This window comes from Zosterops lateralis, assembly GCF_965231275.1.
Source record: "Zosterops lateralis genome assembly, chromosome: 13".
Taxonomy (NCBI): Eukaryota; Metazoa; Chordata; class Aves; order Passeriformes; family Zosteropidae; genus Zosterops; species Zosterops lateralis.
In genome coordinates, this window is record NC_139773.1 from 20742045 (window position 1) to 20758001 (window position 15957).

The 15957-nt window shown below is 45.3% G+C and overlaps 2 long non-coding RNA genes across 2 annotated transcripts in view; both read left to right on the forward strand.

The window, feature by feature from the left end:
• Nucleotides 1–11129, forward strand: part of LOC310914759 — a 59441-nt gene extending 48312 nt beyond the window's left edge. The window contains exon 3 of the long non-coding RNA XR_014591095.1: nt 11086–11129. This is a non-coding gene — a long non-coding RNA (uncharacterized lncRNA). The remainder of the gene's footprint in view (nt 1–11085) is intronic.
• Nucleotides 11130–12145: 1016 nt separating this feature from the next.
• Nucleotides 12146–14879, forward strand: LOC310914762. The gene is made up of 2 exons (XR_014591099.1): nt 12146–12407; nt 14281–14879. It is a non-coding gene; the product is annotated as an uncharacterized lncRNA (long non-coding RNA).
• Nucleotides 14880–15957: the final 1078 nt, after the last annotated feature.

A 15957-nucleotide genomic window follows, 5' to 3' on the forward strand; every position in this document is an offset into this window, starting at 1 on the left:
TTGTCACTTGTCTGTTGTGCCCTCAGTGTCTGTTGTGTGTTTTGTTTTGTGTGTCTTTTGCCTTAACCCTTCAAGGGGTCTTTTGGAGACCCCAGGCATCGTTCTTAATATCTCCCTGTTCCTTGGACAGGCACTGATATCATTGAACTTTGACTCAGGTGCTCAGACACACATCAGAATCCATCTCTCTTCACAACCTTCCAGACTGGTTCCTTTCCAGGTCTTGTTCTGAGCTGTATCAACAGCTGTGCATTGCCACCATCCATTCAGGCAGATTAGGTCTTCTAAAAGTGCACAGCTGAGTGAAGGATTCTGACCGTAGGATTCTCAGGCATCCGTCTCTGCATTTCTTGGGATCAGTGATCCCATTGGCATCTTCTTCCTGCAGGGTTCTCTGAGCCTGGTCAGCTCCCCATGGGTCTTACTCGGTCATCTCATTGCGAGTTCTCTCGGTCCTCAGGGTCATTTTTCTTGCCGAGATATTTCTGTCCCTGTTGTGTTCCCCCTTTTGTCCTGTCCTGTGTCACGGGTGTTGGTGTGTTTGGCCTGGAGCTGCTCTGCCTTGTGTTGGAGAAGGGAGACGCAGACACCATTAGGTCATCAGCAGAACTCACTTTATTCAAGCACAGTCTCAAGTTATATACTTTGCTTAATTAGCTCATACATATTGCAAAAGCCAAACTCCTGATTGGTAGTGACTACACAATAGTTTACTTCATGTTATATCAGCATATTGTAACAGTTGTATCGCCTTGTAGCATTTAGTTCCTCTTTTCTCATGATCTCAGTTTCTCTCCCTCATCCTCATGCTGGCCTTGTCCTAGCTTCTAGTTACAATATTAGTCTGAGAGCTATTGTGTCCCTTATCTTCTTCCCATTTCTCAGCTAGCCTCTCCACAGCCTTGTTGCTCAGTCTGGGTGTAGGGGGAATGGGACAAGTCCTGGGGACTTGAAATTTGTCATGTAGGGTGTAGTTGGGCTGTAGAGGGTATTCCTAGATTGACACAAAGTGTCTGGAATTGTCAAGTTCTCCTTGGTAAAAATCAATAGTAAGGACTGAAAACATGAGAGACTGGCAAGTTATACATACCAGAGACATGTTTTTCTTTTTCTTTTTTTTTTCTTTTTTTTTTTTTTAATAGCTGTGAGACTTACATCTTGATTTTGAGACTCTCTTTTTTGTCCAACTTTTTTGTTAAAAAATCTTATTTTGAAGTGCCTCAACCAAGGAGATCCTGTTTGAAACTTTATCCCTGTTGCTTTTCCTCTTGCAGGTAGTTGGCAAAAAAGGATGGAGCCAGTAGGAAGCAAAGCCCCTGGAAGGCCTCATCCCAGTCCAGCTGTTGTTTTGTGTTCTTGAAAAGATTTTATATTTATTTTTTATTTTTAACTTTTTTTTAATATTACTTTTAGATTTTTTTGATTTTTATTTTATTTCCATGTTTTTATTGTATTTTTAATTTTTATTCAATTTTTTTTTTTTTTTTTTCATGTTTTCTTTGTTCCTTTTTTAAATACTATTTCTTACCCGGAGTACGTGGAAGTTGGACCCTAAAGGAGAGAAAAACCAGGAAAAGACTGACATCAAAGAACACTAAATTCATTTGTGCCACGCTTTAATAGAAATAGGATACAGGATAGCATGAATAAAGACCAAGCATTCTCTGTTTTCCAGGAGACTCTCCCATTCTCTGAACACTGACCACCCTTCTGGTGGATTTCTACACAGAAACCATTAACTTGTTTATTGTATTTCTCCCTCTATGTATTTTAATGTGGGGTTTTTTTGTTTGGTTTTTTTTAGTGGTTGGTTTTGTTTTGTTTTGTTTTGTTTTGTTTTGTTTTTTTGGTGGGTTTTTTTGTGGGGTTTTTTTTTTAATTTTTTTTTCCATACTCTTTCTTACCCTGTGTAGGTGGAAGTTTGGCTGTTGGTAAGAAAGAAGTTGAAAAATGACCTCCATGTCCATTGGAGGTCTGGATATAACTGAGAGTGCAGTTAGTGAAAAACCTCTGTATTTTCTGCTGAATTAAAACCTGAATGGAGAAAGCTGTGAACACTGTGGTGCCTTTTTTTCTTTTAGGTCTCATTTTCCCCATGCACAGTATTGCCAGCAGTAACTTGATGTCAAGGTGTATTTCAGAGACAGCAATAAAACTAAGTAGACATTTTAATTTGTAACTCTCTGAACTGCCTTGTTTATTAGCCAAGAAATCTAAAGCTAAGCAAACAAAAAAACCCCAAAACAAAGCCCCCCACAAACACCCCCCTCAAAAAGCAGGCAGAATGGGAAAATTATTTTATTATTTTATATTATTATTTTAATATCATTTTTATTATTATTAATTACTATTTTAATAAAGATTAAATATTTACCCCTTAGAAAACCAGGGTCATTCAATTCTAATTAACTGTGGTTCTGGTGTCTTAGGTTAATCAATTCATATGGTTTAAAATATTGTTTAAAATATCAAGAAGTAAATAAAAAAAAATACAAATACAAAAAAAAAAGGAAAATATAAGTAACAAGAGAACTATAAAATATGAAAGATAATATCAATAGATACACTATATATTACCTGTTCCATATATTATAATATGTAATGTATACCTAATATAATGTGCATGATATAATAGGTAAATTATAATAATATAAATAGGTAGGTAATATAAATAGATAAATTATAGTAGATAAATACATGATATAATGGAAATATCATAATAAGAAATAGAAGAAATATTTAAATATGGCCTAAAATGAAGACTTTTTTGGTTTTGGCTTGGTAGATGGTGGGATTCTCGTACTTGTTGCGGTTGGGGGTCTTTTGGGGCTTTTATTTTCGGGGATGTTTGGAAGGGGAATTTTGGCCACATTCTTTTCTGCCTCCGGTCCCTGCGACAGTGGTGCCACCGTGTGGAGAAAGAGCGGTACTGCAGCTCCCCCTTCCTGGCACCGGGCTGTGATCTGTGAGGCAATGCTGCCATCTCGTGGATAAAAAGCGGTACTGCAGTTCTCCCCCTTGCCCGTAGCAGCCCCGGGCTGTGAGCTCACGGGCAGTGCTGCCGCCCGAGGACCGAAAGATCACGGCCAAAAAAGGGGGAAAAAAAAATGAGGGGACGCAGGGCACGTGGCAGCCGGGTGCCTGCGCGCGATTCGGACCACGGAGCCCGGGAGCGATTTTTCCGCGGCATACGCAGGTGCGTGGACACGGGATGGGGGCTGAGCGGCGCCACGGCAGTGTTTGGGCAGTCGATGTTGTCAGGCGCTTGTGCGAGCAGCCAAGGGGGACATTTGGGGGGGGGTGCCACAACCAAGATGGCGGCGCGGCTCGCGGCGCTTGACCTTCTAAAGATGGCGGCGAAAAGCGCGGGAAAGAGAGAGGACCACCATGTGTGTCTAGTTGACTGCCTGCACAAAAATCCCGACCACGGCGCCGCCCGGAGACAATTTTCTGTGGCGTCTCCAGGTGTAGAGACACGGGCTGTGGTTTCAGCCGCGCTGCAGGCGGGTTGAAATTACTCGTTTTAGTCAGGCGCCTGTGTTAGACACCTATGGGGGGGCCTTAAGGGGCGCCACAACCAAGATGGCGGCTCGGCTCGCTGCTCTTGACCTTATAAAGATGGCGGCGGGGAGGGGCGAAAGTGACGTAATACTCTCTGCCACCAAAAAAGGCGAGGTGTGACGAAAATGACCGAGAGTTGCCGAACAGCCGAGAATAGCCGACGCCTGACGGAAATGACCGAGTGTAGCCGAACAGCCGAAAATAGCCGACGGCTGACGGAAATCGCCGGGTTTCCCCGAACAGCCGAACCCAGCCGGGTCTCCCCGAACAGCCGAAGACGTCCGACTTTCCCCGAACGTCGCCCCCCCTCAGCCGAACCGAACGCGCTGAGGGCAGTTCCAGGGTGGCCCCGGACCGGTGTCCGCCCTCACTGCCGCTTCCTCGGCGGGCCATTCAAGGCGGTGTCGGGGCCGCTGCCGATCCCCCGGCGGGCGGGCGGGACACGCTGGCGCTGTGCCCGGAGCTGGAGCACTCGCTGTCGGCGCTGGAGCCGAGCCCGGGGTTCCCGGGGAAGGTGGCAAGGATCAGCCAGTAAAACGCCCGGATTGCTCGTGTGGCCCTGAGAGCCCCCAGAACATTGATTTGGGGGGGTCTGTGCCAGCCGCTTATGCCCTAATGGAGAGGGATTTCTCACAAGGACACGCCGTGAGATGGACAAGGGGAAGGGCTTCATCAGGATGAAGGGAGGCTGAAACGACGCGGAAAGAACTCCACAACTAATCCGAGTTGTTAGAGCGGTTTGTATTTATTGACGTGGGGAATAATTTTATCAAAGACACGCATACCCCCCAGGGGATTTGCCCCCTTTCTTATTTTCTGAGGTTTTACATATTCATGATATCTTACAGACTTTCTTCATACATACTTATTTTTTGATCTTGCTTATTTTCCTTTGATATGGTAATCACTTTATGCTTTTCTGGGCACGCTCAGTGTTTAGTGGTGGTGGTCTCCAGGCCGTGGTGGGGGTCATTTTTTATTCATTTTTTCACCTTTATCTTTCTCACGTGTGCTTTGGCTTTTTTGGCACAATTTTAAGAGAACGTATTGTTTTAGAGTCTGTGTTGTTTTCTTTACTTGTGCTCTTAATGCTGGTATTCTGTTGTTTAGGTTAGTTCTTGTAGTTCATTTTCTGATTGTGCTGAAGGTTTCATATTTGTAATGTTTAAATATATGCAAAAAAGTAATAAGCACAGTATTACTAAATGCTATCTTATATATTTTAAAATATTACTTGGAATATATTCTATTATACTGTATATGCTCTTTAATTTACTATAAAGGATTAGTTGTGATTTTTCAGTTTATGCCTCAGAGGCCGGTTTAGATTAAATATCAGGAAGGAATTGTTCCCTGGGAGGGCGGCGGGGCCCTGGCACAGGTTCCCCAGAGAAGCTGTGGCTGCCCCTGGATCTGGTGGAAGGTGTCCGTGCCCTGGGTGGGGGCTGGAATGGGATGAGCTTTCCCTTCCACAATTCAGTGATTCTGGTGGTCTTGCTGACAGCTCCTCAGTCAGCCTGAGGAGCTGTTGCAAATTCAGGCTGGAAGTTGAGTGCTTGTAATTTACACAGTGTAAAACAAGAATGAGCGCTTAAAAAAATTCTACTGCATGATTTTTTTAATATAAAAAGCAGGGGGAGAGGTGCTTCCTTTTATTTTCTTCTGATTCAATTGTATTTCTCACTTACAGCACCGTAGAAACCCTGTTCTGTTTTGGCTGCTGAAGGACACTGCAGCATCTCCAGGTGCACCTGAAGGCATCTCGACACCGAGAGAGATTTGTTCTGTTTCCGCATTGACTCTGTTGAAAGGTAAACACAGAATGTCTATGGGTCACCCTGCCAGCTCCACTTGGCTCAGCAGGCATCACAGGGAGGGCCCTCCTGTCATCTCTCTGGTGAGTCTGGAGGTGAGTTTTTCTGCTGCTCTGGGGCTGTGCTGGGACCCCTCAAATTCCAGTCAGAGGTGCTGGGCACTGCTGGGCCTTGGGGACACCACTGAGAGGCAGCTGCTTTGGTTCTTAATACCTAGAAATCCATGGATTGCTGGGTGATTTCCATAAGTTCTCCTATTTTTTAGGAGCTGCAGGGTGAGGTCAGTATTCTGAGGGAGGCCCTGGCAAAGCTGCCAAGGACAAGGAACACGGAGCATCCGGGGGCTTCTCCCACCTGAGTTTCTCCCGGAGCGTGCTGCGTGTCATGCTGGATGTTTAACCTGGCTTTGGGGTGTTCTCCTGCAGTCCCAGCTCCAACTGCTGCCCCTGAGCCGAGGCCTTGCTGTGTCCCAGCACTAAACCCGGCAGGTGGGTCCTGCTTTTCCAGCCCTTTAATTCCACGGGCAATCCCAGATTCCCGGAGCTCCCCTGGGCCCAGCCTGGACTCGCTCCCTGGGAGCTGCACTTCAGTCTGCCTGAACCAAGGACCTCCTGTTTGAAACTTTATTTCTGCTGTTTTTCCTCTTGCAGGTAGTCGGCAAAAAAGGAGAGAGCCAGTGGGAAGTGGAGGCACTGGAAAGCCTTATCCCAGTGCAGGGTTCCCACTTTTCTCTCTGACTCCTGGAGAAATGCCTGATCAGAACCAGAGAGTGTCCATTTGATTTCCTGCCCTTTACAGTAGATCGTTGCTTTCAGCTGGTTTGTGTTCCTGGTGTCATCCTCCTCCTCCTCCTCCATGGATTTGTCAATAGAATTCCTGACTTTTGCTGAGTTGAATTTTGTTATTCCAGGATTTGTGGCTCTTTGGTTCCACTGAAACTTCCCATCTCTGCTGGGAGTTTCATCTGTCAAATCCAAGTAAGATTGGAGTTTATTTGGATTGTTACTCCCACAAATGAGAGATCATTCTGGAATAGGAGTACATTGGCATGTTTAACTCCCTCTTCCCTTGAAAATCAGAGCAGAGGCAGCAGATTTGAAATCATCATTCCATGGACTTCCACAGACTTCCTGGCTGTTCCAAAAGTTTTCCATGTTAGAAATTCCTGAGCTTGTTTTGCAGGCAAGCTGGGAGTTGGATATTATTCCTTCCTTTTATTTGATGTTTTTCCTCTCTCTGATTTTAGTAAGGCTATATTTTTTTTCCTATTTTCTATCCTAATTGGAATTTTGCTAATTCTTAGGGGACATTTCCAAGGAAATTTCCCCAGTTAAGGTTGGTAAATCAAGAATGTGTCAGCACCATATCCACAGAATTCTGGGAATTCCCAGGAAAACTTGTAAGGTGTTTTATTGCCTTGATTAATCTCGTTTTCAAGTTCAGTTGAGTGTGTTTTTAATTACATAAGTTCCATTAAAACTTAAATCCTGGCCTAGTTGCTGTTCCTTGGACACAAGGGGGTGGTTCTTTCCTGCCTTGGCACATGTGGGTGTTCATCCCAAGTGAGCTTCCTGCTAAAACAGAATTTGTTTCCAAGAATTTTCTAGAAAACCTTATTTTCTGGGAGGCACTGGGTTTGTTTTCCCTATCCCTGCCTAATCAAGAAAACTCCTGGGGCCTGTGTTAGGCAGTGGCATGAGGGAAGGGCTGTGTTTATTTAATTTTGTATTTTATTTTACTTTTTTTTTTATTATTTTTATTTTTGTATTTTATGTTAAATATTGTATTGTGTTTAATGTTTTAATATATTTTTTGTTTTGTCTTTTTAAAATGCTTTTGGTTTATTTCTTTAATTTTTATATTTTTAGTCTTTTATTTATTTTTAAAATTTAAAATTTTTTCTTTATTACTATTTAAAATCTTAGTGACTTTTATTTTTTTTTAAATTTATGGATATTATTTCAGTTTTTACATTCATGTTATTTATTTTGTATTTTAAATTTTTAAATTATATTTTAAATTTATTTTAGATTTTATTAATTTCTTTTTTTCTTTTTAATAACTTTTGAGGTTTTTTAAAAATTTTAATTTTGTTTTATTTTATAATTTTTTTTTTCATGTTTTCATTGTTCCTTTTTTTTTTTCCTTACTCTTTTTTTTCCCCCCAGTATGTGGAAGTTTGTTCCCGCCCCCATCCCGGGCAGGATAGGGCGGGGGGCGGAGCCGGGGGCGGAGCCGGGGGCGGAGCCGGGGGCGGAGCCGGGGGCGGAGCCGGGGGCGGAGCCGGGGGCGGAGCCGGGGGCGGAGCCGGAGTTCTCGGTGTTTGGGTTTTGTCTGGGCTTGTCAGCCAAGTCATAAACAAGCCAACTCGGCTCCTGAACTCTCCAATGAATTTTTAAAACGCTTCCACAGAAGGACAAGTCAGGAGTGATTCTAAAGGAATATTTGTAAATGAAGGGTAACGATTTCTGGGGAATTTCCTTAGGAATTATGAACCTCAGGCATATGGATTTTCGGGGGTGGAATCCTAGTTCCAGCCTCGGGCACCTGCAGGAGAAGAGGGGTCCTTATCCACAGCAAGGGAAGCCCGGTGCCCCATCGTGTCAGGTGCAGACAATGAACCGTCCCGGGAATGAACAGCAAGTCCCCTCTGCCTCAACCTCGGGCTGGCCGCAGCTGCAGGTGAGAGATGCCACAGGATGGGGAGGGGAGAGAGCAGCCCCAGGTGGAGCTATGATGGATAATGATGGGGCGGTTCCAGGTTAAGAGGGCAGCCCCAGCTCATTTTGGTATCCAGCCGTGGGGAGTGAGGAGCTCACGCTGAGGTCCTGGCTGTGGGTCGTGGGGAGCACGTGGGTTTGGAGCGTTACTTGGGAGGCGTTGGGGATCAAACCTTTATACTGAGCAACAGCACACGGTCAACCAGTGTGGGTTTATAGAGGGGACTTTTTTTTCCTTTTCAGCTTCATCTTAATAAACCCTCCCCGGTGCTCCCAGACGAAAAAGGAGTTATGGAGACAAAAGGAGTTCAAATTGATTGAAGAAACTCCTTTTTTCTGTTGTTGTCTGTGTTTAAAGTGGAGGGATTTTCTTTTCACCTGGAATTTAAATGAATAGTGGCACTTCTATGTGGCTTTTATTCAATATGATGTTCTTAGGTGGTGCGTAGTGTTTTGTGTGACTTTTTTTGGTATTATTTGTTATATATAATTTGATTTTTGAGCAAAGGTAACTTTATGTGTGGGTTTGTTTGTATTTGAGGTAGAACTAATTTAAGTAGCTTTTTTGAGAGACTTCTGAAATGTGTTATTGGGGTTTTGTGTGTTGTATGGAGGGATCCAGGTTGGGTAGAGCTGGTTTTTTCTGTTTGGTGGTTTTTAGTGATTTATTGTGTAGCTTTATTCTGTTTGTAGGTGGTGTGATGGGGGATATGTGGTGTATTTAATTCATGTTTGGTTTCATAGTTCACGTTGGTCAGAGTATTTTTGAACTGAGTTTTGTTGTTGAATTATTTTTGGGGGATATTGTGTTTTTCCAGGGTTTATTGTCTAAGGTTTACAGTGGTGTAATTGGCTGTGGTGTGAGGTATAGGGGAGGCTTTTATTTATTTAGTGGTGGCTTTTATCATAGGGAGCATCTAGTGTTTGTTTTAGTGGGTTTGAGATGGTGTGATGTAGTTCATTTTTTAGGGTTTCTTAATATTTACAATTAAATGATTTTTTATTGTGTTATAGGGGTTTGTTTATTTAGCATGCTTGACTACAGTATACATTTTATAGTTTTGGATAATTTAGGAGATATTGTTTGTAGTCTAATGGATCTTTTGGTTTTGTGTGTATTTATAGGTGGTTTGTTTGTTTTGATGGTTTTGAGGAATTAAGAGTTCATTGAGTTAGGAATAATTGTTTTTGGTGCTGTTAATTTAAGTATATTTGTGCTACTTTTATTTCTATGGATTGAATTGTTTGTTGTTGTGGTTTAGGATAAACCTGAGAGGAAACTTTTGAATGGGTTTTTTTTAGAGAGTAAACTAAAATGGTCTCTCTTTTAAATTGGTTTGGGAAAGAACTTCTTTGGAGAAAAATGGGAAAAACTTTTTAACAAAGTGCTGACAAGCATAAAGAGTGAATGACATAAAATAATAAAACTTTCTGTTATTCTGTGGCGAGATGGTAAATTCAGAATGTCCTTGCTGTGGGTTGTAGCTCCTTTGGTCTCTTGTCAGCTCTTTCAGCATTGATAAAATGCCGAGGTCCAGGCCTCCTGGGCTGCAGGTGCAGCTCTCGGTGCTTCTCTGGGTTTTTCAGTCTGCAGCAGGTTTAATGAGCCTGGAGAAAAAGGGGAAAAAAAATCAGTGCAGGGAACTTCTCTGCCCTAAAACTAACAACTAACAAAGAGCCATCAGATCTGTGTGCTGCAGTCTGTCTGTGTCTCAGCTGAATACACTGGAGAGAGGGAATGCAGAGGAGTGACCACTGTTCTCTTAAAACAAGCTGTGTGCTTTTTCTTTCCTTGCTTTGCTCTCCAAATCAATCTGAAAGGTACAGAAGGCATTTGTGAAGGAGTTATTTTAACTATTTGATGGTTTTTGGCACTTCAAGTACTTGTTTTGGAGTGTTTGGGGTTTTGAGTTAGTTATAATGGGATAATTTTACTTCTAATTAGGTGTTTTTAGGTTTTATTGCAGTTAAAAGTTGTGACTTTCTTGTTTTGTTAGTAGAAATAGAAAATAGGTTTTGATTTTGTATATAGTGATGGGATTGGTGTATATGGTGTATAAGTGTGGACTAAGGATTTAAAATTCTGTGGTTTTGATGTGTTAGCTTAATGAATTTATAGTTTAAAAGACGTGGGGTTTATGGTTCTTACTTGGTTAGAGGCAGGTCTTTAAATTGGGGGGGTTCTGGGTGTGTATTTTGGAGGTTTTTTGAAGGGAATGGACATGGGGTTATTTTTATTATATTTGGAAAATGGACTACGAGTAATAAGAGTTGGCTTTTTTTTTGCTGGACTTTTGTTTGCAATTCCTAAAATTGATATATTTGTGTGGTCAGGGTCGTGGTGTTTCTGGTGCAACTCTAAGCCTCCCTTATTGTTTGTGTGTTTCAGGTGGTCCAGTTGTCTCACACTGAGATGTCCTCACTGACCAGCCAACAGCCCTGCTGAGATCATCCCTGGATGTTTGGTTTTCTTCATGGCACCTGACTAAGAGGCAACAGCCCAGTAACAGCAGGAATTTCCCCGAGGGAGAGGTGGCCTTCTTTGGCACCTGATGTGGATTCTCATCCCTGGACATCCCAGAGATAAGTGAAGGGCTAAAAGCCACAGAGGGGATGAAAGTGGGGTGTGGGGTCATGGGTCACCGTGAGGGATTTTTGAGTCGGGTTTGGAGATGGGGATGTCCAAGATGTGACCCCTTTAGGGCACGTAAAGGGCAGGTCTCACAGTGCTGAGGTGTGCAGGGCAGAGCAGTCCCAGGGCACGTCGTGTCACTTGTCTGTTGTGCACTCTGTGTCTGTTGTGTGTTTTGTTTTGTGTGTCTTTTGCCTTAACCCTTCAAGGGGTCTTTTGGAGACCCCAGGCATTGTTCTTAACATCTCCCTATTCCTGGTGCTGATACCAGGCCAGGCATCAAACCCTTGACTCAGGAGCTCAGAGGCCCCTCAGAATCCGTCTCTCTTCACAAGTGTCCAGGCTGGTGCCTTTCCAGGTCTTGTTCTGAGCTGTATCCACAGCTGTGCACTGCCACCATCCATTCTGGTGGATTAGGTCTTGTCAGAATGCAGAGACAGGTACAGGATTCTGACCGTAGGATTCTCGGGCATCCATCTCTGCTTTTCTTGGAATCAGTGATCCCGTTGGCATCTTCTTCCTGCAGGGTTCTCTGAGCCCGGTCAGCTCCCCATGAGTCTTACCTCGGTCATCTCATTGCGAGTTCTCTCGGTCCTCAGGGTCATTCTTCTTGCTGAGATATTTCTGTCCCTGTTGTGTCTCCCCTTTTGTCCTGTCCTGTGTCACGGGTGTTGGTGTGTTTGTCCTGGAGCTGCTCTGCCTTGTTGCTCAGTCTGGGTGTGGGGGGAATGGGAGAAGTCCTGGGGACTTGAAATTTGTCATGTGGGGTGTAGTTGGACTGTAGAGGGTATCCCTAGATGGACACAAAGTGTCTGCAGCTGTCAAGTTCTCCTGCAGCACTTTGACTGTTGTCCTGACTTTGTTTCAGGTGCAGATGGATTAAATCCATGGCAGAGTGCCCCATCCTGGGTGTGGGGGCTCCCCTGAGACGGTCAGTCAGTGTTTGTGTTTGCAGGGGAGTGTAAATGGTGGCCATGTTACAGCACTGTTCTTTGTCTTTGTTTTTAGGAGGCAAAGTTGGATCTGTGCAGTCAAGGTGAAGTGGACAAGGTGAGCAGTGATGGGTGGACAGAAGCAGTTGCTGTTGCTCAAGTCTCACTTGCTGGTTCTACTCTAAGCATTCTCTGTTCTGTTTTATTTTATTTTAGGTGGTCCCTTTGGCAGATGTGCTGGCCCAGGATGCCAGAGGAGGGTAGATGGGTGCAACATTAAGGTTCACTTGTGCTGCGCTTCAGTCAGAGCGGGGATGTTGCTGTTTCACAGGAACTCAGCATGATTTTTCCTTTTTTGTTTCTTTGCAGGTGCTGCTGCTGCCCCAGGTGTGCCAAGGAATAGAGGGAGGGGGTGAGTTGGCACTTGGGCAGGTGGCCCACAGGTGAGTGCTGTGCTCAGTGTGTCCCTTTTCCTTTTGCTGGGTTCACTCTGGGCAGCCTCTGGAGTGGGGGGAGATCTGAGGGGGAGCCGGGACAGGGGTGCAGAGGAGCCCTGGGGGTGACTCTTCTGGAGGGGAATAGTCACATTTTCTGTTCTGTGGTCCCAGGTAGTGTGAGGAGGTGCACAGCTGGAGTTTGGATATGGCAGCACCGAGGTGGGAGCAGAGAACATCTTCAAATCCACGGAGCCAACACGTTCATTTCTGTCGAGGAGGGATTTTGTCTGCTCGTATTCCAAAAGCTGAGTGTTGGGGCTGGTGGTTGGGAGAAGGGGAAAAACCTTTTCAGTCCCAGGAGGCAATTTAAAGTTACCTTAGAGAGGAGAGGGCCCCAGTGGGATGGACCCCTCAGGAGTAAAAAGAGAGAGGGTGACACAAAGTGTCTGGAGCTGTTGAGTTCTCCTGCAGCACTTTGACTTTTGTCCTGACTTTCTTTCAGATGCAGATGGATTACATCCATGGCAGAGTGCCCCATCCCGGGTGAGGGGGCTCCCCTGAGAAGGTCAGTCACTGTTTGTGTTTGCAGGGGAGTGTAAATGGTGGCCATGTTACAGCACTGTTCTTTGTTTTTAGGAGGTAAGGCTGGATCTCTGCAGTCAAGGTGAAGTGGACGAGGTGAGCAGTGATGGGTGGACAGAAGCAGTTGCTTCTGCTGGAGTTTCACTTGCTGGTGCAACCCTAAGCCTCCTTTATTGTGTGTTTTAGGCAATCCACTTGCACTGCACTGAACTCCCCTCTCACCAACTGGACTGCTGTCCCAGTCTGCCTCATTCATGAGCCCTTGGGGAGCATTACAGGACTCTGTGGTGAAGCCTTGACCTTCTCCATTTGAAGGGGCCATCCAGGTGGGCTTTGGTAACAGCCGAGGAGTTGAGGTGTGTCAGGGAGGAGGAGGGAGGCTCTGCTCAAGTTTCAGCAGTGCCACATCACCTTGTCTGCTCTTAACCCAGGCACACCCCAATGTTGGTGTCTGAGCAGAGCTGGAGCACAGGGCCCGAGGACCTGGGTGTGCTTAGGAGGTGGTGAGTAGCAGAATTGCTGGTTTTTGGCCCATGTGCTGCTGAGATCACACGGTCACATTTGCTTTTCTTTATTGTAGCTGACGGAGAGACACCAGCCCAGTGACAGCAGGAATTTCCCCGAGGGAGAGGCACCTTCTTTGGCTTTTGACATGGATTGGCATCCCCAGATGTCCCAGAGATAAGGGGAGGGCTGGGAGCCACAGAGGGAATGAAAGTGGGATGTGGGGTCAGGGGTCACCAGGAGGATGTTTTAAATCAGGTTTGGAGATGGGGATGTCCAAGATGTGACCCCTTTAGGGCACATAGAGGGAAGGTCTCACAGTGCTGAGGTGTGCAGGGCAGAGCAGTCCCAGGGCATGTCCTGTCACTTGTCTGTTGTGCTTTCTGTGTCTTTGTGTGTTTTGTTTTGTGTGTCTTTTGCCTTAACCCTTCAAGGGGTCTTTTGGAGACTCCAGGCATTGTTCTTAAAATCTCGCTTTTCCTGGTGCTGATACCAGGCCAGGCATCAAACCCTTGACTCGGGAGCTCAGAGGCTCCTCAGAATCCATCTCTCTTCACAAGTGTCCAGGCTGATGCCTTTCCAGGTCTTGTTCTGAGCTGTATCCACAGCTGTGCACTGCCACCATCCATTCTGGTGGATTAGGTCTTGTCAGAATGCAGAGACAGGTACAGGATTCTGACCGTAGGATTCTCGGGCATCCATCTCTGCTTTTCTTGGAATCAGTGATCCCGTTGGCATCTTCTTCCTGCAGGGTTCTCTGAGCCTGGTCAGCTCCCCATGGGTCTTACCTCGGTTATCTCATTGCGAGTTGTCTCGGTCCTCAGGGTCATTTTTCTTGCTGAGATATTTCTGTCCCTGTTGTGTTCCCCCTTTTGTCCTGTCCTGTGTCACGGGTGTTGGTGTGTTTGGCCTGGAGCTGCTCTGCCTTGTTGCTTGTCTGAGTGTAGGGGGAATGGGAGAAGTCCTGGGATCTTGGAATTTGTCATGTGGGGTGTAGTTGGCCTGTAGAGGGTATCCCTAGATGGACACAAAGTGTCTGCAGCTGTCAAGTTCTCCTGCAGCACTTTGACTGTTGTCCTGACTTTGTTTCAGATGCAGATGGATTAAATCCACCCTCTTGTTTCCCCCGAGTACGTGGAAGGTTGTCTGTCAGCAAGGAAGAAGTTGAAAATTGACCTCGCGGTTTGCTGGACGTGTGGATAGAATTGAGAGTGCAGTTAGGCAAAATCCTCTGTATTTTCTGCTAAATTAAAAAACCTGATAACACCGTGGTGCCTGTTTTTTCCTTTCAGGTCTCATTCTCCCCATGCTCAGTATTACCAGCAGTAACTTCATGTCGAGGTGTATTTCAGAGGCAGAGATAAAATAATATAGACATTTTATTTTGTAACTCTTTGAACCTCCTTGTTTATTAGCAAAGACATCCAAAACTAAGGAAACAAAAAAAACCCCAAAACAAACCCCCCCCCAAACAACCTTCCTTCCCCAAAAGCACACAGAAAGAGAAAATATGCCCCTATTATTTTAAAAAAGATTAAATATTTACCCCTTAGAAAACTAGGGTCATTCAATTCTAAATAACTGTCGTTCTGATGTGTTAGGTTAATGGATTCATATAGTTTAAAATATCGGTAAAAATGTCAAGAAGTAAATACGAATTGAAAAAATACAAATACAAAAAAATAAGAAAAATATAAGTAACAAAAATAGAACTATAAAATATGATAGATAATAGCAATATATACACTATTGATACAGTATAATATTACTTGTTCCATATATTATAGTATGTAAAATATAGTTAATATAATGTACATGATATAATAGATAAATTGTAATGGTTATTAGATATATCACAATAAGAAATAGAAGAAATTTTGAAGTACAGCCTAAACTGAAGGCTTTTTTGGTTTTTGCTTGGTTGGTGGCTGGGTTCTCGTAGTTGTTGTGGTTGGGGGTCTTTTGGGGCATTTATTTTCGGGGATGTTTGGAAGGGGAATTTTGGCCACGTTCTTTTTTGCCTCCGCTCCCTGCGGCAGTGCAGCCACCATGTAGACACAGAGCGGTACTGCAGCTCTCCCCCGAGCCGATCTGTAAGGCAATGATGCCATCCTGTGGATAAAGATCGGTACTGCAGCTCCCCCCGAGCCGATCTGTAAGGCAATGCTGCCATCCTGTGGATAAAGATCGGTACTGCAACTGTCCCCCGTGCCGGTCCCGAGAGCTGTGCGGCAGTGCTGCCATCCTGTGGACATACAGCGGTACTGCAATTCTCCCCCGTGCCGGCACCCGAGGTGGGCAGCAGCCCCGTTCTCTGAGCTCACGGGCAGTGCTGCCGCCCGAGGACCGAAAGATCACGGCCAAAAGGGCGGGAAAAAAAAAGAGGGGACCCAGGGCACGTGGCAGCCGGCTGCCTGCGCGCAACCTGGACCAGGGAGCGGCCCGGGAGCGGTTTTTCCGCGGCATACGCAGGTGCGTGGACACGGGATGGGGGCTGAGCGGCGCCATGGCAGTGTTTGGGCAGGTGATGTTGTCAGGTGCTTGTGCGAGCAGCCAAGGGGGACATTTGTGGAGGGTGCCACAACCAAGATGGCGGCGCGACTCGGGGTGCTTGACCTTCTAAAAATGGCGGCGAAAAGCGCGGGAAAAAATGAGGACCACCATGTGTGTCTAGTTGACTGCCTGCACAAAAATCCCGACCACGGCGCCGCCCGACGACAATTTTCTGTGACGTCTCCAGGTGTAGGGACACGGGCTGTGGTTTCAGCCACGCCG